Source organism: Dermacentor variabilis, chromosome 4 (assembly GCF_050947875.1).
Source record: "Dermacentor variabilis isolate Ectoservices chromosome 4, ASM5094787v1, whole genome shotgun sequence".
In the NCBI taxonomy this organism is placed as follows: domain Eukaryota; kingdom Metazoa; phylum Arthropoda; class Arachnida; order Ixodida; family Ixodidae; genus Dermacentor; species Dermacentor variabilis.
In genome coordinates this window covers 126453274-126476640 of record NC_134571.1, presented here as the reverse complement: position 1 = coordinate 126476640, position 23367 = coordinate 126453274, and the positions used below count along the sequence as shown (strand labels likewise).

Here is a 23367-nt window from a genome sequence, read left to right as displayed (position 1 = left end):
ACCTAATTTTCATTATTACAGCAGTAAAGGGCTAGAAAGAAAGAAAGAAAGAAAGAAAGAAAGAAAGAAAGAAAGAAAGAAAGAAAATGCAGGCTAGAAGAGGTAAGGGACGGCAAGGCTTATCGCATAATGCACACCCGTCCGACGCATCCCGAGTGGTTGGTTGGCTGTTGCATACGGCTCGCACGGTGGAGCAATCCGCGGCCCCGCGATCCCAACTGTATAGTACAAACGCACGCTCGTCTTTTAACCTTTTTAGGGTCGGTATACGTGCTCCTCCGCGCATACAATGAAGCTTAATGGGCAGCCTGCATGTTGCGCAGGTCCACCATGAGCGTCGAGGCCCCCTTTTTTTATGTCCTCCCCATGTATACAGTCATCCGGCGACTGCGCATGCACAGTGGTGCGAACGAGCACGTTTACCCTCCATATAAGAAGTGAAAGCGCGCAGGTGTGCATGTATAGCGGCAACGACGAGAGGAAACACAAACACAGACAACAGAAAAAAAAAATTACCGACGATTACGTTACTTCCTAATGCCAAATGTGAGCGCAGCAAATAAGCTGTTTCACCTTTTGGATAGATTGAGGAAAAGAAATCGAGCAACACATGTATGCGCTATCACATAATTTTTTTTTTAATTTTTCACACGTATTCCTTTAACAAAGACTCCACTAACAGTTCTTGACAGTCATGAAGGAAGCTTTGTGGTCGGAGAAATAGACTGATATATGTTCGACTTGGTACACCAATGCTTGATTCTCAAAGACGAGATCTATACAAGTGCCTCGCGAGGTTGTCACAGCCGTGGGGGAAGCAGAGGCTAAGCGCCGCCGCCGAGAAGACCCTGCCGTTCGCGCCGCCGAAGCGGAGGCTCATCGCCGCCGTCGAGAGCAACCAGCAGTAAGCGAGGCTGAAGCAGAAGCTCATCGCCGCCGCCGAGAAGACCCTGCAGTTCGCGCCGCCGAAGCGGAGGCTCATCGCCGCCGTCGAGAGCAACCAGCAGTAAGCGGAAGCGGAGGGGGGCGGCGTGTACACCCAGCGGCAAACGATGGGGGCAGAAGCGCGCGCAGCAAGCGGACAACACGATAAAGGGAGGAGGGAAGAGATAGCAGCGACTGACTGATGCCGCTGACGGCGATAGTGAGTCAACCCCAGCTATCCGCCACACAAGAACAGGGGGGGGGGGGGGGGACCCTTTCCTCCTCTTTCTGCATGGCGGCGACGGTGTTCTATGCAGTCACGTTATCTTGACTCTCTAGCGGCGTCAGCGGCATCCAGCGGTATCAGTCGGTCGCTGCTAGCGCTGGGGGGATGAAAGGGGGGCGGAGCTGGTTACGAGGCCGACGACGACGCCGACGACGACGACGACGCGAAACCCAGGAACGGACGCCAAAGAGCTGCGCTCTAAAACGGGAGTTTACCGAACGTATACGAGAGACAGTCCTCGAAAATCGTGTAACTATACTATCAGTACCGAGGACTTATCGTTGTTATCCTATCATCTTCAACGTGTTAATTCTCGCTCGGTCTCCACAAAACGAAGAAGACCTGCGCTACGATGGCGTCATGGTTTCGCAGATTTCGGCACAGATTCACATAACCGAGACCGACGAAGTGGCTGCCCAGATATTCGCTTTGTGGAACCTTAATGAGAATGACCACGATAGGGGAGAGATGTCTTTATTATTGTTATTATTATTCACTTTGCAGCAGTACTTAAATGGACGTGTTCAGAGCAAAACCGCGACTAGGGTGGTTCAGTGTATAAAGTGGTAGGTTTGCCGGCATGCATACCGTACCAAACTTTGACCTTTTTCAAAATGACTTAAAAATTCCTCGAACCGATCCTATACACATAACTGCACATTTACCCCTAAACTTGAAAAAAAAAAAAACACGCGTTGAACGACCGTCAAACACGTCTTTATGTCACAAAATAGGCACGCCGATAAAGAAAGCTTCGCTTCACATAAATTCCAACATGTGCGTTGGATTTGCAGCCTTGTGTGTGTGTGTGTGTGTGTGTGTGTGTGTGTGTGTGTGTGTGTGTGTGTGTGTGTGTGTGTGTGTGTGTGTGTGTGTGCGTGTGTGTGTGCGTGTGTGTGTGTCTTTTATTTTGTTCCGGAATATGACCGTCAGATATGGGGGTAAGCGTAAACGGCGAGTGCGAGGTTGAATTCGCAGTGTGCTTGAATTCGCCTAAACATGGCACGATCAGTATAGCACAGTGAAAGAAAGGGATACGATTAGCAGCTGCGGCACAAGCTGACAGAAAATTCGAAACTTCACAGAACAATGAACCCAGTAAAAGAAACGACAGGGATAAACAAAAATTCCTAGGAAGCAGCTAGCGCATGCTAGCTGCTTCCTAGGAATTCCTGACGCAGTCACCGCGTCCACGTGACTGCGTCAATCCAACGACCCTGATTCTCTAAAGCTTGCTCCCTGCGACACAATAGCCCGAGATATCTTTCTTTTTTATCGCTCCAGCAGAATTTAAACATCCGGATGCCCAGTCCAAAGATCCAAACGTCGCTCACCCCCTCTCCTATTTCAACATCTTTGATAGCATTATACCGCTGCGTGCATGCGACGTCGATTGCTACACACCGGAGCGGGTCGTGATCGAAAGTTATCGGCGATTCGAGCAACGACAAGTTCTCTCCTTAACCAGGCGCCATGCAATCGGAAAGCCGACCATCCCTGGTGATATCGCGCATCGACTCGTACTGCGTGCCGAAAATGAGCTGCATAATGAGTTGTACACGACTCCAGGGGAAGCAAACACGCGGTTTTCTCTCTCTCCCTCCCTTTCTTTCACTCTCTCTCTCTCTCCTACTCGCCCCTTTGGTCTGTACAGTGTACCGACGTCTATGTGCACAATCGCAAGAAGCCTGGGCGGGGCGGGCGACGGCGAGAGCGGTGCCATAGGTGTTCGGCACGACGTAAATCAGCGCCGTACAAGGATGCGGAGCTCTTCTGTCCGCGTCATAAAACGCTGGTTTAACAATTCCCTTTCGGGAAAGAACCCACGACTGCACGCTACACTTCGGCGAGAGGAAGCGAGAAGGAAATATGTGGCGCCCGAAGCCGCGCTAACAGCGTAGCCCGCTCATTGAAGCCGAGGCGGACTGCAAGGAGAGGACGAGGAACAGTTGAAGCTTATGTATATATATCTATATGCGCACAGACGGACATACGTCCTGCCGATCCTACGCAGGTTCGGCGGTCAGCCACATATAGCTGCCGGCGGCCGCGTTGATTTGCGGTCGGGCCGGGCCGCTCGGACCAAACGACCTTTTTTTCCCGGTTCGTTCGTCTGTACACCCACTGGTCAAGCCGTCGGCCACGGCGGAGGTGAAACACATCGCCAGTGGCTCCTCTCGCAATGAGAGGATGAGGGGAACGGGGGGGCAGTCGTAAAAGATGGGCCATCGGTTTCTCTGATGGACGGCGAAGGGTCGCGATATCTCCAGGAGGCGCATCAGGCGGGAGAGTACGATGGCGGGCTCGCCAACTTTGAGGATCGTTGGCAGCTAGCTAGCGGCGGCAGGTCAAAGGAAAGCCAGTTATTACTCCACGGAACGTCGGAGACGGTGTTCGGGAGGAATCAGTGCTTTTTGTGGATGAAGACCGTACGCGTTCGAGTCTCGTGCCTGCAGATACATTCGCCTGTTGGTAAACTCATACCTATTAGAGCCATTCGTTCGAAATTAAGTTAACTTACGGTTGCCCAACGTCCCAAAGTAGCCTCGCGGGCTACGAGAGACATCGTATAGTGCAGGGCTCGGGATTAATTTCGACAGCCCGGTGTTCTTAACGAGCCATGCACGCACCCAAAACATCGTAAAGCACCGTGTCTACTGCATTAATTCGGGGTGCACTCAAACAGTCTGCGAGTTTTAGCTTAAGCGCGCAGCTATATACTCTCTCTCTCTCCTTCTTTTTCTGTCTTCCAGTCCATTTTCGCTCGAGAACAGAGGGCCTGTTGATTCTACGTGCGTGGTGATATCTCCCAAATCCCGACAGGATGAGACCGCATGTATCGGTCATCTCCGAAGCTTTCTTCACCGAAGTGCACTGACGTGGAACGAAAGCCACTTTCAAGTTTGCCGTCAGCGGCGGATTAACGAGCGACACACGACAACCCCCAAAAAAGCACTCGTCGACGGCCCGAGGACAAAACGAAACAAGTCCCTTTCGCAATTCTTTTCCTTTTCTTTTTTTTTCTTTTTTTCTTCTCCCAACGGTCGGGAAAGCGAACAGAGTTCGAGGGACGGGCGTCCGGACGTACATATAAACATGCTCGGCGCGCCGACAAATAAAGAAAAGGAGGTCGGCGGTTCGAAATCCCTTCGGCACGCCGAAGGCTCTCGAACGGCCGGCCGGTACACCGGCGCATTCTCCACCGTCGTGGCCTTCCGGCGCCGACGTCCGCACAGACAAGAAAGCGCGCACCGTAAAGGCAACACGCCGTTTCCAGACACACACACACACACGCACCAGAGGCAACGTGTTTCTCCTGCCGAAGATGTTTACAGCGCCCCGCCTTCTTTACGGCGCGGACGGGGGTCGTACATACAGAGGCGTCGTTTCGGCTTTTTTTACGACGACGCCGCAGCACCAGCAGCAAAGTTCGCGCGGTCTCTCCGCAAGAGGAGAGCAGCCGCGGGCCCACAGTGTGTGTGTGCCTCGAAAGAAGCGCGGGCGGTGGGTCCACAAATCCGCGACGCGCTCGGCCGCCTCCGCTATGTGGCCGATGGCTCACGAAACCAACCGACCACTGACCCGACGAAGCGCGACAGTGTGTTCTCGCCGCCGCTTACATGCGCAAACACACACGCGTGCATGCCCTCGGCCGCGAGCGATCGTATCGCGTACCGCCGTTGCGGCCAGCGACCGCGGTCGCCGGCTCTCGATCTTTTAATCCTCCAACAGATTCCTATCGGCCGAGGAGTTTTCGAGCTTCGGCTTAGCTTGGCCAGTGACGCGAGACCGACCGACCGACCTCGCGGGTGGGTGGGTGGTGGATTTAACGTCCGTGGGTGCGCGCTCGCGCATCCTTTCTGCTGGTCGTTGCGCGTCTACTGGTTTCGGAGAAGCCTATGCCGTCACCCCCCCCTCCCCCCCCCCTAGTTCGCCCTGTTTATTTGCCTCGTTCACGGTCTGACGCGTGGGTTAACGTTCGCGCTCTGGTTCGCCTGGTGGACGTTTGCGCAGGTTTTGTTGTATAACCACCGTCAGCAATATAAGCATAAGGGGGGGGGGGTAGTAATCGGGTATTCTGAGAGGACCAACGCCGTCGCAGTTTTGGTAAACGAACCTTCTTTCATATTCGCGTGATCCCCTGCCGCTCACTTCTGGGAACAAACAAGGGCTGAGAAAGAAACGAGCTATAGCACGCCGTCGAAAGAACGATTGAACAAAGACACAAGCGATAAACCCGCAAAAGAAAAAAGAAGCTAGATTTCTGACTGCATGCCGTTGATCCCGTTTCCCGTCCTTACGCAGAATATATATATATTAGCGACTGTGTGCCAGTGATATCCGGAAGAGACCTATAATTCCTGTATAAACAGCATCGCCGGTCTATCTTTCACGAAGAACCGCCGAGCTTACTTTTTTAACTGCCGACGCATCCTGGGGCCGGCTTAAAAAATACCGAGGATCCGATAAGCCGGAGCAAAGAACGCAAGTATGCGACTCGGACGTTCCTTTTATTTATATTTTTTTTTTCAAACTCGTCGCGAGCACCTCTTTTACATTCCGCGCCTCCTGCGAACGATTAAACACTGCGAAAAACCGTCGACTCGCCCTGCAGCCCAACCTCGCTCCTCACATCGCGTGCAGCCCGTAAAGCCGCGGCTTTATGGCGTCCAAGCCTGCGCATTCGACGACCCCTTCATGCAAATCGAATTAATGCGCGACCTCGGGTTCACATTCGGCAAGATTAACGTTCTTTCAACGAAGCGTGTCCGGTATATAAGAGGCTGAGAACCTGCCCCCTTTTTTTTTCCACCGAGCCGTTTGTTGAAGTGTTTTTTCTTTTTTTTTTATCAGGAGACGCGTCCTTGCGTTGACATTAAAAGTTCTATAAGATGCACGAATACCTTGCTTCGCGAGCGATCAACACGATACCACTGATTTGCTTTCTTTTTCTCGGATATCGCCTCGCAACGACCGGGAGAACACGCACTTTTGTTGTACTACGGGGAATCTCGTGACAACGACCGGCACTTCTGCACCTGAGGAAGGACCTTCGGATTCCAAAAGGCCATCTGCAAGGTATACGTTGCACAACTCTTAAGAAATGTCCCTCTGAACATCTTTAAATGATTCGGAGCGAGCATGCGTTTAAAATTTACCTGGCTATCTGATTGTACGTCGTACAGCTGCTTTATTATGAGTTTCTCCAGAAAGCTTTGAGGCAATTTCGAGTATGCGAACTTAATTAGGAGCCCAACAATTTAAAAGCGATGCGCGGTCAGGTGTGTGTGTGTGTGTGTGTGTGTGTGTGTGTGTGTGTGTGTGTGTGTGTGTGTGTGTGTGTGTGTGTGTGTGTGTGTGTTTGTGTGTGTGTTTTCTAACATCTCCCTCAATTGTTAAACATATACCAACGATGACGTCAAGTGTAGGAAAGGATGGAATACCTTGCCGTAAGTTGCGCAGCGTTCACTGTACACTGTTATTATTACCTTACGAGAAAATAGGAACACAGCACAGAAAAGTAGACTAGCAACTGTTTCACAAAAGCGATACCACGCCAATGCAGAAGCACAGTTACAATAGCCAATGACAACAAACCTGCACAATTGACTTTAGCACGGAGTATAGTGTTAACTGTTATTCTGAAATGACCATGTTCGTGTGCACGTGTTCCTATGTGCGTCTCTACTTCCTCCTAATATTGCTAGCTCTCCTCTGCCCTGATGCAGTGTAGGTCAGCAAAACGGATTTTCCGTTCTGGTTAACCCTTTCTACCTTTCTCCTTTATGTTGTCGCTATTTCTCCAGCAGTACAACCCTTCACGACCTTCGCTCGCTGACTTCTCATTCGCGGAAAAAAAGAAAAAGAAAAGAGTCTGAGTTCAGTACACCATCAAGATGAACCAACTAGTGCAAATGAAGTTGTTGCCGCTGCCGCGGTCTATTCCTTCCTAGCACCTGCATCTAACCTCAGCAAAAACCTCGTTTAAGCAAACGCCGAGCGACCATGTCGGTGTCGTCGCGCAGCCTCGTGGGTGCGAAGAGGGACGGTTCGCCAAAGACCGCCAGACTCCGTCCTTCAATAGCGCAAGACAGCGCGAAGATCGAAATTCCTCACCCTTCTCTCCGCCCAAAGTTCAAGGAGGTTCTTAAGGAGGGAGGTGAAAGTAGGGTAAAGTGCAGCGCAGTAACTGTCTCTCAGTAGAGGACACCTCAACCCAAAGTATGTCACCGCAACTTCCGAACAGAAACAGAGAAAGAAAAAAAAAATGGGGGGGGGGGGCAAAGAGCTCGGGCGTGAAAAGGTCCCGCGACACGTCGAAACTGGACGACTCTAACCGCTCCGTGCAACGCGTATAATCCCTTCACTCTGGGAGAAAAATGAAAGAGGCGGGCCTGGCAGCCGCGCGCGGGAAAACCAAACAAACGGGCGCGCACCCGAAAAAAAAGAAGAAGAGGAAAGGCTCCGTGTCAGCAGCAGCAGGCGGTAGCAGCCGCAGCCGCAGCAGCATAGTGGCGGCGGGGTCGCGACTCCCAGCAGCTGTTACACAAGACATGGGTCGCGACGCGAAGCTGCTGCGGAGAGCGCGCTGTCCGCAGAACCGGCCGCGCCGCGCAGGCTGTGACTGCAGAGCCCGCCGCGCATGTCCCCGAAGAGCTCCAACCCCGATCGCTGGCCCCCGCCGCTTTGTCCCGCAGTCGGACAACCCTGCGCTGCCCCGTCTCTCGGTAGAACAGTGCAGCGTTGTGGAACACTTGTCCGATGGAAGCGGGACACAGGACGCAAAGGTATATAGACGAGACGAGCGCTTACGTGTGCAAATTAAAGTGCGATTGTGAAAAAAAAAGAAAAAAACGTCATCCAAGAGCTGTGGTGCACGCGCGCTTACGGTGGAAGGAGGAACAGGGAGATACGACTTTGCTAACGCCTACAGCTGCATCAGCTGTACGAAAGTTAACTATCAAGGCGAATGCGTCGAAGAAGCAAATAAGGCAACCCCGTCATCCCGAGGCCGTTGTCGAAGCCTTATTTCCCGACACGGAAAATCCACTAGGGGATTGCTTATGCATGCATTCCCGCCGACTCGCCCCTGATCTGGTATTCCGGAAGCCTTAGGTGACGTCAGCTGACCAGAGGCTTCTGTGGTTCGGCTTAGCGCTGCGCCAGTGCTGTGCTGCTGTTTGAACGCGAGATCGCCGGTTCTTGTTGCCGTCCACGACGGCTTCTTTCCGGTGGGAGCGAAATGCCAAAGCGTCCGCGTGCTTAAGATTTCGGCGCACGCTTAAGAACCTCGAGCAGTCGAAACTGATCCGGCGCCGCGCACTGTGGCCAGCCTTGTAGTCCTGGCGCTAGTTTCGCGATGCTAACTCACTTCGGCACGTCACGGTCGTGTATTCAGGGCAAATAGTAAAGCGCATGACTGTTTTGTATTGGCGATATTAAGTTATATGTTTCTTCTTTATTTATTTCTTAAAATGCTGTATCATTGCAACATTTTCCAGGATGCTACAGAGAAACTGGCTTCTCGCCATCTGCCAGCTTCTTTTTTTCCCGTTCTTTCTTTCTTCCTGAACAATATATTCTCTGGATGGGACCTTAACAGTACTATCGTCGGCTTCTTGACGAGCCGACGCTTTTACATAGTTCACTCTTTGCTATAGTGTGCATACTCTTGGTCACCTTTTATTTCCACAGCCATGGTAAGGGAGTGTGTGTGTGTGTGTGGGGGGGGGGGGGGGGTCAATGTCAGCAGCTTTCGCTAGGCTATATCCAATATTTTTTTTTTTTTTGACAATATCAATACCAATAGGCGCGTTAGCACAAATGATTGGAAAGAGGGAGAAAAACAATCGCGTTAGGCCATTCCTAACTCGCGCATGTGCGCGCGACCAGCTTCGTGAATCGTACCCTCGATTCGCCGCGGTGCCACTCCCGCAGTTCTCCTAGCACTGCACGCAATTTGCAGCCAGCGAGCCCACACGCGAGCGCCCCGGCAAACTCGCGCGCTACAGCAAAGCGGCGGCGAGGCTCGGAGCGCTCGACGAAGGCACGGATAGATGGATGGATGGATCGAGCTCGCGGTTCGGTGGACAAGCTGACGCATTGATTTCGTTTCCAGTTCTCTCTCTCTCTTTCAGCGTCGCACTTGCTGTGTGTGTCGTCCACCCCTCCTACCACCACCGCCGCCCCTCAAGATGGATTGTCCCTCGGGGAGTGTTTTAAGCGGCCCCCGGGTCGGTCGGGAGACCAGCTTCTTCCGTTCGATCGAGTTAGCTCTCCGCGCGTTTGACGAATTGCAAATCGCGGTCCACGTTCGACCCGCCGCCGGCGCAGTCGTCTCTTTTGTCTACGATCACGCGCGCCTCGTTCTATCCGTCTGTCCGCCCGTCGACAGCCGAGATTTTTTTTTCGCCGGCAGGGTCAACGCGTCGCTGTCGGCGAATTTCCGTGCAACGAGCGAGCGAACCGACGGGCGAAGGCAAAGGTGCCGTCCAATCCCCGGCGTCACGCCCCGTGGTGCGTGTATACGAAGCGCTTGCACAAAGCACGGGTCCGCGAGCTTCGGGTTGCGCGCGCGCTGTAACTTCACTTGCCGAACACACGCTGCAACTGCTCTGTCGAGAGCGTTTTGGCTCGCTCTCGCATGCTTAGATACAATAGGCATGGTGTACAGCATAACTCCGTGAGTTAGAGTATGTGCGTGCGGCAGGTCTTGTGCAGACTTTCCACGCGGCTGTGTTGACTGTGCGAGTATGTGTGCCTCAACAGTTATTTAAGGAAGATAAAAACGCCGTTCATTTATTTATTTTTAGTGTCATAATCTATTCCTTTATTTTGGGTTGTATAAACATAGATAAAGTTAGTAGCCGAAGTACATTTTACCCGAATCTCTCCACATCAAGTTGTGCATATAACAGAACAGTTATTAAACAACAACACTAGCTATTAGCTTAAATTTGCAAATTGCATTTTATTCTACTTCTAAGCTACATACCAGTCCACGTGACCAAAGTAGTTTTAACGACGAAGGCGCAGTGCGGAGGCTCGGCGAATTCGCGACGACAACGAGACAAGAGCAGCGTTACGTTATCGTGTTGCACGATTTATCTCCGCGTTGCATGCCGCAAGCCCAGCCAAAAATTTATGCTTCCCGTTTCGCACACGTATATATTAAATCGCACTACGTGCTTGCCCTCCAACAGCCTGCAGGGCAGTGACATGCAGGCTTGTTGCGAACACGGCGCCGCGACCATGGCCGCGTAAGCTCACATCGGAGCTCGCTCGCTGCAGTATGTATACGTGTATATATGCAGACGCGAGGTGACCGCACTGCAGCGAATTAGTGAGAGCTTGAACCGCGGGTCCGGGGCTGCACGCAAGAGGAACTTACGAAATGCTGTTGTCATCCCACGCTATTCACCTCGAGCACGGGCGGCGGCCAAAGCAAGAGCGCGGCTTTGTATGCGCACGAGAAGAGCACGCCTGCACGCGCCTCGAATCGCGTGCAACGTGGGGATTAATTGATCGTCGTTGCGTAAGAGCGGCGTCCGCTGCCGAAGCACTACGCTATCTTATAAAAGGTCACGTACGACGGCTACGGCCGAAGCGAACGGTATACAGCCAACGTCACGTTCGTGCAGGCGAGGCTCTATATTGTGTTCTGCGTCCGTGGGCTCCTACTTAGTGGGGACACCCAATTAAGGGGACGCGGATTCTGGAGCGACCCGGAACCATGGAAGTTTGCCGGCAGAGTTTTAAAAGTGGAATTTCTACGCAAGCTCCGAGAATGATTAGCGAACTTACCGCCCCCGTTTTCGGCTAAGTATGCCTGCATGCACTAAAGCAATTTAAAGATTTCGCTCCCACTTCAACATCATGTGGGTGAAGGCGTGAAAGCGCATGGAAGGGCAAAGTGTTCTGTGTTTCCGTAAGCGGAGCCTCTTACATGCCTGGACATCCGACCGCGTTAGTAGACGCTCGGAGCTGTGGGGACAGGAAGAGATGATGCCTAACACATGGCGTCCATTACGTGTCGCCAGCTCTGGGATTGCTTCTGGCGCTTGCAGTCAACGAAAGCACAGTCTTCGAGATTCGTTTCTGTTACTCGGTGGGAGCCGTCGCTGGGGCGTGGATTTCGACACCGCCTATGTAGTAGCCAATTTAGCTATGGACATGACGTGAGTGTGCGGTGGTTGGGCCACGTGAATTTGGACGCGGCGCTACTGCACAGAGACGTTTGCTTGAATAGCAACAGTGATCGGAAAGACTACAGCGACCCAGGTCCGTCCGCAATGTTAGCGCGTAAGCCTGCACTTGCGAATTACAAAGAAAGAAAGAAAGAAAGAAAGAAAGAAAGAAAGAAAGAAAGAAAGAAAGAAAGAAAGAAAGAAGGAAAGCCGTTCAATAAAGAAGAGACCCTCAGATATAATGTACACGCAATTACACATCAATCAAAGGATAAGCCGAGAAACGCAGCGTCTATCTCTCCATGTATTGAGCACACGTGCATCTCCAGCAGGCTCCGAGTTATCGTTCCTAATGCGTTCCCTAAACAAGCAGACTGATCAGTCATCTTTCGCGAGGGGCCCTAATTATCTCTTCCCAAGGAAAGTATACAAATTTAATAATAGCCGTTAACAATCGTCATTCCCTCCCACCTTCGCAAGATTCATCAGCAGTATACGTCGCACGTCTCGACTCCATGGGGACACACTTTATACAGGGGTCACGTGAGGCTCGGATCATTGGCGAGGCGTATCTGACTCACTTCGGCCTCGTGACTCAACCGCGGTCCCCCCGGTTAGCAAATCTTCTCGCCTCTCGCGTCCCCTACTTCCAACGACTTGCTTCACAGCGCGCTGAAAAAAGACAGGCACGGTCCCGGTATACTGCCCCACGTTGCTCCGCAACGTATACTTAACGGAGAAACTGCTCACATCGCTGCAGTTCGGCCCCGTGCGCGATATATAGCCACCAAGCGCACGGCCCCGAAGTTAGCGGCGCGCTTCTGATATATATAACAGTCACCGTTAGCGCGATGCGTTCACCCTGGCAACCTCGGGAGGGAAGCACGTCGTGTCTTCCACAGAGAATCTCTGGGGCACCATACGTAGCACCGGCGGGCGTTCGGCGTACGCACACGAAAAGCAAATGGATAAATAAATAACAAACGAAAGCGCGCACAACCTCCTGTTCCCCCGCGCAGCCGAAGGCCCGAGGGAGTAATCCTCGCGACCTCATCTTGCTCGAGAATGCAGAAACGCGCAGGACAAGGGAAAAGGCTCGCGGGCGCTCGCTGGCCTAATCTGCGCGCATTTATACGCGCGAGGTACGGCTGTCCCTGGAAAGGGACAGGAGGGCTCGCGCGCGCGCGCGAGTCCACGCATAAGTAATCGGTACAGGGATCACGAGATGAGACCGCGGGCGCGACCGGGGCCGCTGTAGGACCACGGCCCTCAATCGGCCGACAGGCCAGGCCCGACCGCCTCGCTCGTACAAACGCATAGCATAATAACACGCGCGCAAAAGTGCACCAGGCGAGCGCGCATGCATGCGAAAGCAGCGCAGGATCCTACCACTCCCCGAGCGGCCGTCACTCCCTGCGCGACAGGCGGGAACTCGGCTGCGAACACAAAGACAACGGAGACGAGATGACAACGGAGGCGCGTTCTCGGAAGGTGAAGCAGCAGGGGTGTATAGTACTCGCGGCGACCGGCGGGCGCCGTGCCTCTGCCTTCCCCGTCGAGCACTAATCCCCATTGTTTCGCGCTCAGCGGGGGCGTGCGCTGCAAGAACGGCGACGGCCGCGCGCGGCTGATACCGCTGTGCATGCCGAATGAGGGGACGCCCTCAACCCGGCCGCGCTTCGCGAAGAAGCTTAAGCCCTAATTGAAAACTGGGAGAGAAAAACGACGGCGCGCCGTTCGTCGGCGTATAAGAACGAACGAAACTTGCGCCACAATTCTGCGAGCGAGTCGAACACGCCGGCCAGGATCCGCTTGCGGTCTCTGCTCGTGAAATTTGAAACACCCGAAGGAGAGGCGCACGGGAGCAGCAAGTTTACATGTACGAACGCGCCGAAGCGGAGGATGTGCGGACAATAATAAAGGAAGGGGTTCTTGCAGATTTGTGCATTACTTCGTCTGCGCCTCGTGCGACCCCGACAGCGATCGGAGGCACGGACCTCTCTCTCCCTCTCTCTCTCTGTGCGCGAGTTGAAGCCCACGAGACAGGTCGCAACGGAAGACAAGCGACGCCATGATCCTACATGCAAAATAAGGTATTGTTCTCCCGTCTTTTATCCCGCCGCTGTACGAGTCCTATCTGTGAGGGTTATAGGAACGTTGCCCCGGGCACACCAAATATGTGCGGCAGGCTGGCTATAGTTTCTTTGGTGTGGGGAACCTTGAGTTGTGTAACGCGCCGGCGTTAGGCTTTCGTATGCAGAGCGGGCGCCACCGTACACGGCGAACGAACGTCGAAACTGTCTATGCGGGAGTGAAGCAAGGGTATACCACAATTTCGCGTTGAGAGCCGCGTATATACCAGTGCACGCGATGTGATGAATAATGCACGCAACTATGCGACGCAGCGCGTTGTGTTTTCTTGTTTTATTGATATTTTATTCTGTATTTCATACCGGTCACATATAAAAACGCGAGCGCGCCGTAATAGGAGAAATATCGCTGTTCCACACCCAAAATCAGCTCAGTTGCAGGGATCAGCCGTTTCACCTCCGGAAAAAGCCTCTTCCTCTCCGCAAGCTCCACCGCGCGCGGTAGCGGTATAAATTGAGCCCCGGTTTCCTCCGCACAACACTGGCTGCTTCGAGGGAGGTGGGGGTTACGCGAGACGCATAGGACCGCTCCTGGCAGGAAAAGCAAGCGGTGGACGCATGGTTTAAAGCTCAGGTTTCGCGGTTCAATCCGGCCGCGCATATTTAAAACGCTTCGCAGTTAGAGGCCGACAAGAAGCGGAAGAGAAACAACAAAAGGTCCCGAAAAGGCGCCATGCGCTTCTTTCTATTCACCTACGGGTGCATCGCGGGGACAGACGGACACATATCGCGCTGAAGGGCCGTGGCCTGCAATTAGTGCACAAAGATGCGTTACTGCACGAATTACTTTCAGAAAAGTCTCACGCTGAAGAGAGAGAGAGAGAGAGATGCGCGCAACGTCTCGCCTGCGACGTGCGGCGGCGAAGTGTCGAGGCATCCTATTACGACGTCGACGTCACCGCCGCCTGCTGCCACTTCGACGCGGTTTAAGACAGGTGTACACACACGACCAGGCTGCAGGAAAAGGTGTATGCGGGAGTTATGGGCGACGCCGTATGCGGGGGCACATATGCGGACCGGGGGTCAACGTCCCCAAGCATCACACACACACAAACGGTGGCGTGCTCAAACAACACTTCCGCGCCCCTTCGGAGGTGTTGCCAGTGTACGTAGCTGGTGAGAACGCACGGGCGCGCACCTGTGTGCCTTTAAGGCGGAACCGAGCGCCGCGCGTGTAACAAACCGCGCCCAAGCGCCGGCGACCTCCGCGGCACGTTTGGAACTTCCCCGAGTCCAGGCGCCTCGCTGTTTACACAGTTGCCAGCGTGGGTATATAACATAGTTCTTTCCGAGGCTGTATAGAGGCGTACGCATACGACGGGAAACGACTCTTGCCGAGATTCTTGCCACACCGTGTCTCTTTCTCTCTCTCCCTTTTCTTTATTTTTCTTTCTCTTTCTTCACGCTGTTCGTTTTCCTCTCTATAAGGTACTTGTCTTCCCTCGTTCCAAAGGCGTGTGGTTTAAGCCGAGAGACGGCTCAGTTGTTCCGACTCGGCGACTAGAAATTAGGGAATGAGGAAGCTATTCTGCAAACCTGGCGAAGCGCCAGATAGAAACCAGCGCGCTGTGTTCAAGTGCAACCCTTCCGAGACGTACTGCGCGAGAGAACAACTTGGCGGCACATACACGAGTCAGTGAACCTATCTGCAGTCAAAACAAATTGTTTCCAAAAATAACGTAGCACAAGCGTGCAAGGTAGAGACGGCGTCGCTCAGCCAACCAGAAACGTCATCGCGAGAATATGCCCGTTCCTTCGCGCCTGGGCGCGGTCTGCATGCTAAGTCTCTAGCGCGCAGCGCTCGAGTCGCGAGCCGGAGCGCGCACTCCCGCGCCGCGCATTATTTGTTCTCGTAGTACAGAAAGAACACAACTGGCGCGATCCGTGCCGTTGACTGGTTTCTTCGTTCACAGGTGGCGCAACAGATAACCGACCTGCACAACGTATGTCATTCGCTTTGCCAGCTTTGAGGGCACGGGGACTGAAGCGGCGAGTTCCGCGACCGATACGATGAAAGATCTGTGACGGTCGAACATGTTTGCCATACCAGCATGCCTTCCCCACCCTCCCCACACCCGCTCCGCCAAACGGAAAGTGTAGAATGGGAAGCACGTACGGTATACGACCACGCAGCGCACTTCGTAAACCATCGAGGGCTGAACGTCGATAGAACGTCGTGCGTGCGTTCCCCTAGTATAGGAGAGTGCTCGCACGAGCGCGGCAACTCAATCGAGCCGACGCGGCGTAAGAAACAAAGCAACGACGAAGTGATACGCCGCGGGGGTCGACGAACCTCCCACGAACGCTTCGAACAAAGCTGTTCTCGGAAAAGAAGAGCGACCAAAACATGCGAAAAGCGAGCGCATCCTACAGCTTCCCCCCCGAAGACGAGAGAAAACAAAGAACAAAAGCAACCCGTAACGGAGCACTACGACAAGTTAACAATGAAACTCGGGTCACGCTGCCGTGCGCAGCCTTGCGCTGCGCAGACGAGACAGTCCTCCTCCGCGGACATCGCACACCAAACGCCTGTTTTTCCGATGCAGCGAAGCGCCGAAGCAGGTGGCCGGTGATAGACACGCGAGACTGACGGTAATACGAGTGTGATGGAAAGGGGTTTCGGTGTGCCCGTGCAGGCTGGCTGGCAGGCTGTGACTGATAGAGCTCAAAGCAAGCACGTGCGCGATTGTATACGACTGCTCTGCTGTTGCGCGACCGAAAGCGAGCTTTTGGCGCGAAAAACGTTTTGTACGACATTTTTTGTCCGCTTGACATCAGAGTGAAAGCGCTGCTCAAACGTCAAAGCCGCGGAGTCGCGCTCTCCAGCGATTTGGCTCGCTCGCTCACACACACACACACACACACACACACACACACACACACACACACACACACACACACACACACACACACACACACACACACACACACACACACACACACACACACACACAAGTATATAGAAAGAAAGTATTAGCAACGCTGATCCTTTATGAATATTTGCGACTAACTGGTTGAAACGTTCAGCTATTCTACAGCAAGACATCTGCAGTGTTAAAGCAGCAGTCTTAGTCTCGTGTGAAGCAATGCATCGCTAAAAGCATTTACATAGCACGGTCTATACAGAGCTTCAAGCACGGTGGTGCGCAACAGAGTTATATTACCTGTCCAATGGCGGAATGATCGGGAAAAGGTCTGCGCAACACAGCGGGGGTGCATACTGACGAATACTCGAACCCACAGAGGCCGCATAAAACTGTTATACCACATGACGGCCTGTATGGTTGAGGGATGCCGGTTATTGTGTTATGTACATAAGCGCGTCGCTGTCAATGTATACGCCACCAAGTACGAAGTGAAAAAGGGAGGAAGGAAATCGGCACACAATGCAGGAGGAAACTATTCGCAGATATAATCCAGTAACCTTCTTTCAGTGGCTCTCGCTTACGAATGACCGCCATTCACCTCATGGTCACGGCCTCCGAGAGTGTCGGCGATGTGCGGATATCTCGAAACCCAGCACTCCTGATCCTATGGCGTTTTTCCGTAGCTACGCGCCGGCCCGCCTCTTCGGCTGCAGAAGGCTTGTTTGTCAGAAGACCTCATAATCTACGCGGCGGTTCACGGTCTAGTTCACGTGCGCGACTTGGCATAGAGTACATATCTCGAACACCTCGAGCGGGCGCGCCCATGACAAAACGTCGGACGCGGACAAAACGAGAGAGAGAGAAAGAAATCATCCTGCTTGAACTTCACACGCGATTAAGCAGCTCGCGATCGAGGCACGGCGTAACCGTTGTCGAGACGTTCACAGAGATAAGGGCCATAGAACTAGTGCACACATGTGTACAGCAAACGGTCCCCCGCTTTTGTTTAGTCTCGCATTGTTTTCTCAGGCCCTCGGCCGCAACGTGCTCGCGCGGGCGTTTATATTTCTGGGCCCTCTGGTTGCGCGAAGCAGCGGATGAGGGCCGCGGAGTAACAACGTTCGGGACCCACAGCGCGCAACAAGTGGTGATGCCCGGTCGCTCCAGTTCTGAGCTCGCGCAAGCGCGCGCCTCCTCCTTCTCCTCGTATACCCTTCGTTACGAAACCGATGCCGGCCCGATTGGTCTCGTTCTAAAATTGGGAGCCGCTTCTGCAGGCAGGGGCGTGGGGGGAGGGAGGGGGGACAAAGCGGGGGGCCTCAGGGAAGGGTCAACCATAGACGGATGCGGAGATAGACAGATACTAGATGCACGTTAAAAGAAGAAGAGCCGGCGAGGCGAGGGAAGGAGAGCGGAGAGATTATCATCTGCCCTGTTTCGCGGTCGACTTCGCCGCGATCGCTCGCCGAACGGAGCAGCGTGCCGATGCCGAAATGCCCGAATCGAGTCCCTTACTCTCTCTCTCTTCCTTCTCCTCCTCTTCCAACTCGCGCGCCATCTTCGCCTTGTTTCTTCCTCGCCCCGAGTTCTCGTTCGGTCTCCTATCGGCAGCACAACCGCCCTCACTCTCCCCTTGTGTTCGTTGCTCCGTATAGACTGTTGTGGCGGTGGAGCCGTAGAGAAGTGCTACGGCTTTTTGCCGTCTTCGACATTCGGCGGTCGGTCGGCGGTGAAGTCTTAATTGCAATCTGCCAATCGGCGCGCGAGCGTCGGTCGAGCTGGTGGTTGCGGAATTCTGCGAGATTAATCGCCCTCTGAGCTCGGCGGCCTCGTCTAATTAGAGCCCTTAATCCGCCGCCACGCCGAGCTGACGCCGCCACGACCGTCTCGGCGAAGTCTAATGTCTCTGTTGTAGGTCGTTTAACTTTATTATTATACTATTCATTAGCTGTATGTGTGGCAGGTGTCTTGTGCTCGGTTAGTTGACAGGCGCCTTCTCTTGTCCGTCCGTAACGAGTCTGATGAGTTAATTTACAATCTTCGTTTATGTGATTCTCCTCGGATACCGCCAATCTTCGGCGTTTCGCGTAATGGCCGAGCCTTTAACATTAAGGCGTTTTAATGGTGTGAAACTGCCAGCCGGTTGCGTTATGCCGTAATTACGGGGACGACGCCGAGTTCAACGCCTTAGAAGGCAGCCCAACGATCTGAGAACATGAAGTACATATTTATATTTACTTATTTTTTCCCAGGACTCTCCCAGGAGTGTCCGGCTTATCGTTACAGATCTCTTTTTATTCGCTGTGTTCTCGACTTTTTACACACTTGTTGATGTTAACGCAGCAGACAGTTACAAAGTGAAAGCTACAGAACGTGAGCCAAGCTTCCCCTTCTTGAATTTCACTCCGAAAGCTTATAGCGCAAGCGCGACGTCACAAATTTCAAAGTATTTCTCGAGGGAAGGGAGTGGCGATACTGTGGCGCAGAATATGCCTTTGAAACTTGCTAGGCTGATTCCTCGGTTTCTTAGCAGCCCTTAGGGACCAGCAAACGTTTAACTATAGGCCGCAATAAACGCTGTCAAGAACCATGACGTCACGGCAGCATTCGCCACCCGTACTTCTTTCTTTCGAATACCCAGTTCGTTCTTACCGATGCCCCAAGAAATAAACACCTTCAAACCTACAAACATACAGAAACATAATATCCGTCGGACCAATACGCGCGCGCATGCATTTACATGTACAAATTGATAACGTTGCCAAGCTAAGCACCCCGTGCGCAGGACCTATAGTATATAGCAATCCTCCGCCGCCGCTACTACAACACTGTATCTATACCAGCCACGGTCGCTCAGAGTCCAAGACATTGTCCTGCCATGGCTACAATGTCGCGATCTGCTATAAGCGCCAGCGCGCATTCCTTCACGGGAGGAATGCATGCAAAGAGTACGCCGGTGTGCTGGGACCCCGAAGCACCTTAGGGAACCTGCAGGTGGCCGAAATGAACCCAGGAACGTACTTCGTAGTGTTCCTTTTTTAATATTTCTATTATTTTTCGCTTTAGTAGTAGATTCGCACGGAGCCGCGTCCCTGATATACCACCATGGGATCGGCGATTCGGGGAAACCAGACTTCGTGTATACGTATAACTGATGATGATCACTTTTGCGATTCGGCGCGTACCATTTATAGATGCAATATGAACTCGTGACAACACGATTATGCGTAGGGTGCGGTGTGCAACATAACGCGATGCCCACGTAGGAACAGGAGGAAAATTCGTACAAAATACGGCCGCCCCCCTCAAACCCTCCTTCGCTGCAGGTATATCGGTCATACACAGCCCCTAATGTATATGTCGTTATACACGTCTTCGGACGTTGTAAAACCTGCTGATTATGACTATTATTACCGCTACCGGTATCGCGGGGCTCTGCGCGGAAACGGACGCAACAAATCATTGCGGCAACGGTATTCACCACGGCACAAAAGATGCGAACGCATCCGGAATGCGGAAACACGCGTATGCGCGACGGCCGGAGAAGATGAACAACGTTGAAACAAATTTAAAATCCGTCGCAAATGAATTACTAATATATGGGCGCCATGCGGAGTGCTACGTACCAGCGGGCTTTCTGTTAGCGCCCGCTGACTTTTTCCCATGCCAGCCCCCTCTGCTCGCCAATTTAGTTGCAGTCTCTCTCTCTCTCTCTCTCTCTCTCTCTCTCTCTCTCTCTCTCTCTCTCTCTCTCTCTCATATTTTTGCAACGCGCCGTGCAAACGCATGCCGCTTCGCGCCCCTTTAATTAGTAGCGCCGTTCGTTTTGACTTCCAGCACACCCAGCGCTCTTCAAAGACACGGCCGTGGCGGCGGCACTCAATTTTTAATGGACGGCGCCACTTTCGGAGTGAGATAGCGCGAACCGGCGCCTGCGGGGCAGGCGGCTGTTTGCTTTACCGCTCGTCTCTTTAAAATAGAGTGTCCTTTAATAATTCCTGCGTCGCGCACGACAATAATATCGCAAAGCGAGTGCGCCGAGAGAGCACCCGCCGATAAACGCGTTACGTTTGTTCCTCTCCCGAGAGAGGGCGCTCCCGGCGACACGCACATCAATTACGACAAAGCGTCGCTGTGTTATTTGTGCCTCTGACAGTATACACGGCGACTGCTCTCCCTGCGGCGCTGCGACTGTGGGGGGACAAAACGCCGTGTGTGTGTGTGTGTGTGTGTGTGTGTGTGTGTGTGTGTGTGTGTGTGCGTGTGTGTGTGTGTGTGTGTGTCCTCGAGAAAATGACTGACAAGAAAGAGAAGAACTAGCAGTGTAACTATATGCATGGATGGTGTCGCTCAAGATATTAAAGACAGAATGGAAGGGCCAACGCGATGGCGTCCGAAAAGGCCGAGGCGAGTCCGTAATTGCGAAATCACGTGATTGGACACGATCGCCGCATGCCATGGCAGTTCTTCGCCAGAGAGAAAGAGACGATTCGTTAATTACAAGCTCGCCGCTTATCTCTCGTCTCCCGACGTTTCCGGACGCGCTTCGACGGCGAGTCGAGCGAGTGAGCGTTGCTCTATCTCCGGCCTATCTCTGTTTCCTCGTCGCTGTTTCTCAATAACGCAACTTTTCAGCCGAGGACGTTATCAGCCGGAACTCTCGTCTGCAATCCGCTTCCCTGTCAACGCGTGACAACAGTAGCAGTATATAGGCCTGCGTGCTACTATTATTATTAAGCTTGTGCATCGGGCAGATACCGCATTTGATGAGGCTGCCTTGATTCAACGCTTTAATCGGGCTCCCGGTGCGATAAAAATGCGAGAGTGAGATAAGCGTTCTCCGTTTCTGAGGCGCGAGAAGACCAGCAGCAGAGCGACAGCGCGCGATGCTTGCGGTCGTCGAAACGGGATGCTTATACGGGATGACATCTGTCGAACGTATATCATGTCGCGCACGCTTTAAACGCTAAACGAAATCTGTCGGACGGCTTCAGATAAAATGTACGATGACCGACGTGTGCGTGGGAACACACTTGATGGAATTGGGTGCGTGCCGTCGCACGCTTGTAAGCGCTGAATTCATTTCGCCCTGAGAAGGGCAATGCGTGTATATGCTACCTCGTATATATGGTCCCTCAAAACGCCTAACGCTGGAAAGCAGAAGGGAGCTACTCTCGAAAAAGAATGCAAAAAACAAAAGTGACTCAGAGCGCGACATGTGATGCATGCAGAATATATGTACATCCGTTCTGCGCCATCTTCTTTCCTGTTGATCCTCATATTTTACGTTACGTCCTTGCATGCTCGCTCGCACATGACTGCCCTTTAGACAGTTCTTTTTTTTTTACTTCGTTATCTATCCTTCTATTTTTTTTTAACTTTACCTCAATGGTGTGCCTCCGCTTTTCCTGACCGCGCTCGTAGATAGTACAGACAGCTTTTATGAATGATTCGAGTTATAGGAAATAGCGGAACGATGACTCACCGTACGGCCGGCATGAGCACATGGCGGGAGTGCAACCCTAACGAGAGGCGTGTACGCAAGCGAACGCAGAGATGAAACATGCGCGGATGCATAGCGCAAGTATGTACAGTCGGCGTCAATAATTTTCGGAGTTGCCGGATTCCGCGAAAAAAAAAAGAAATAACACGCCGAGCTCTCGTGCTGGTTGCGCGATGCGATATAGGTAAAAGGAAAAACAGTGCGTTGGGTCGTACACGTGTTGCGGAATGGTTACTTCCTATAAAACTGTATAGGCTGTGAGGATAATTTTCAGAAGTGTATACCCGGAAAGCCTTTCATTTTGTGAAAGCGCGACAGTCGTGTGATAATTGCGAGACGCGTCGTTGTGATCATGCACACAGAGTTTGTTTGTTCGTATTTTCTTTCCTTTCTTCCCCCTTCACTGTAGAGTTCGCCTACCCAGAACTCACTCTGGCCCAACCACCCTGTCATTCACCTATATTTTCTATAAGACCATACGCGTCAGCGAACTCACCGCAATTCCCTTCTTTCCTTCCCTCCTCTCTCTCTCCCTGCCATCTTTGTTTTCCCCTTTCCCATTCCCCCGGTGTAGGGTAGCCAACCGGACGTTATTCTGGTTAACCTCCCTGCCTTCTGCTTTTTTCTTTCCCCCTCTTTGCAAGCCACCATAAGAAACGTTAAGGTGACTATTTGGGCATGTTGGTAGGACATGAATGCAACTTTTTGCGCACAAGACGAGGACGAAGAAGAGGCTGACACACGAGCTCAGACTTACAGCAGTGTTTTAATTATTTTGAAGAAATTGACCACATATATAGCAGAATCCGTGACACATCACGTGTGCGCCACCCGCAGAATATTCGTATCTGGACGCGAGGAGGATAATTCCGCGCTCGCGTGTCTCAGCCTCTTCTTTGTGCTCGCCTTGTGCGCGATGGGCTGCATAAGAATCGCGTATTTCCCCAATACGGCAGAAATGATACTCGACACTAAATCACACGTCAACGGTCGCACAGAGAGGTCAGTGTCGTGACACTCAGTACACAGCTGTATAGGCGGAGGCGAAGACAGAGATAAAGTCGATACCAGGCTATCAAAACTAGAAGTTTGTGTTAGCATCAAGGCAGAGAAGTTCAATTGGTGTGCGTCGATCGTACTACCCGTGCAACTGAGAGCACTTTACCGCGAGCGAATGTGTCGACAGACCTGCGCTCTTTCACGTGCAATGCTTTCTCGGGACATTCACTTATTGACTTCTTGGCACACGCTTTGACGGTTACTCACTACTCAATGTGGACTACATCACTGACGCTTAAGGAAACCGCGTGTTAATAAACAGAACAACTTGACGTCAGTTCCGGGTCGTTCACAGATATACAAGGGTATCTCAAGAGGCGCGCTACGCGCACGCGTGAGTCGTACATTCTCGCACAGAGTGACGTTGACAACAACTTGTTCTGTCAAGCAT

General features: G+C 52.6%; 1 protein-coding gene across 7 annotated transcripts in view; it reads right to left on the bottom strand.

Annotated features, from left to right (window-relative positions):
- LOC142579726 (uncharacterized) overlaps positions 1-23367 on the bottom strand; it is a 460731-nt gene that overhangs the window by 101944 nt on the left and 335420 nt on the right. The window lies entirely within an intron of this gene.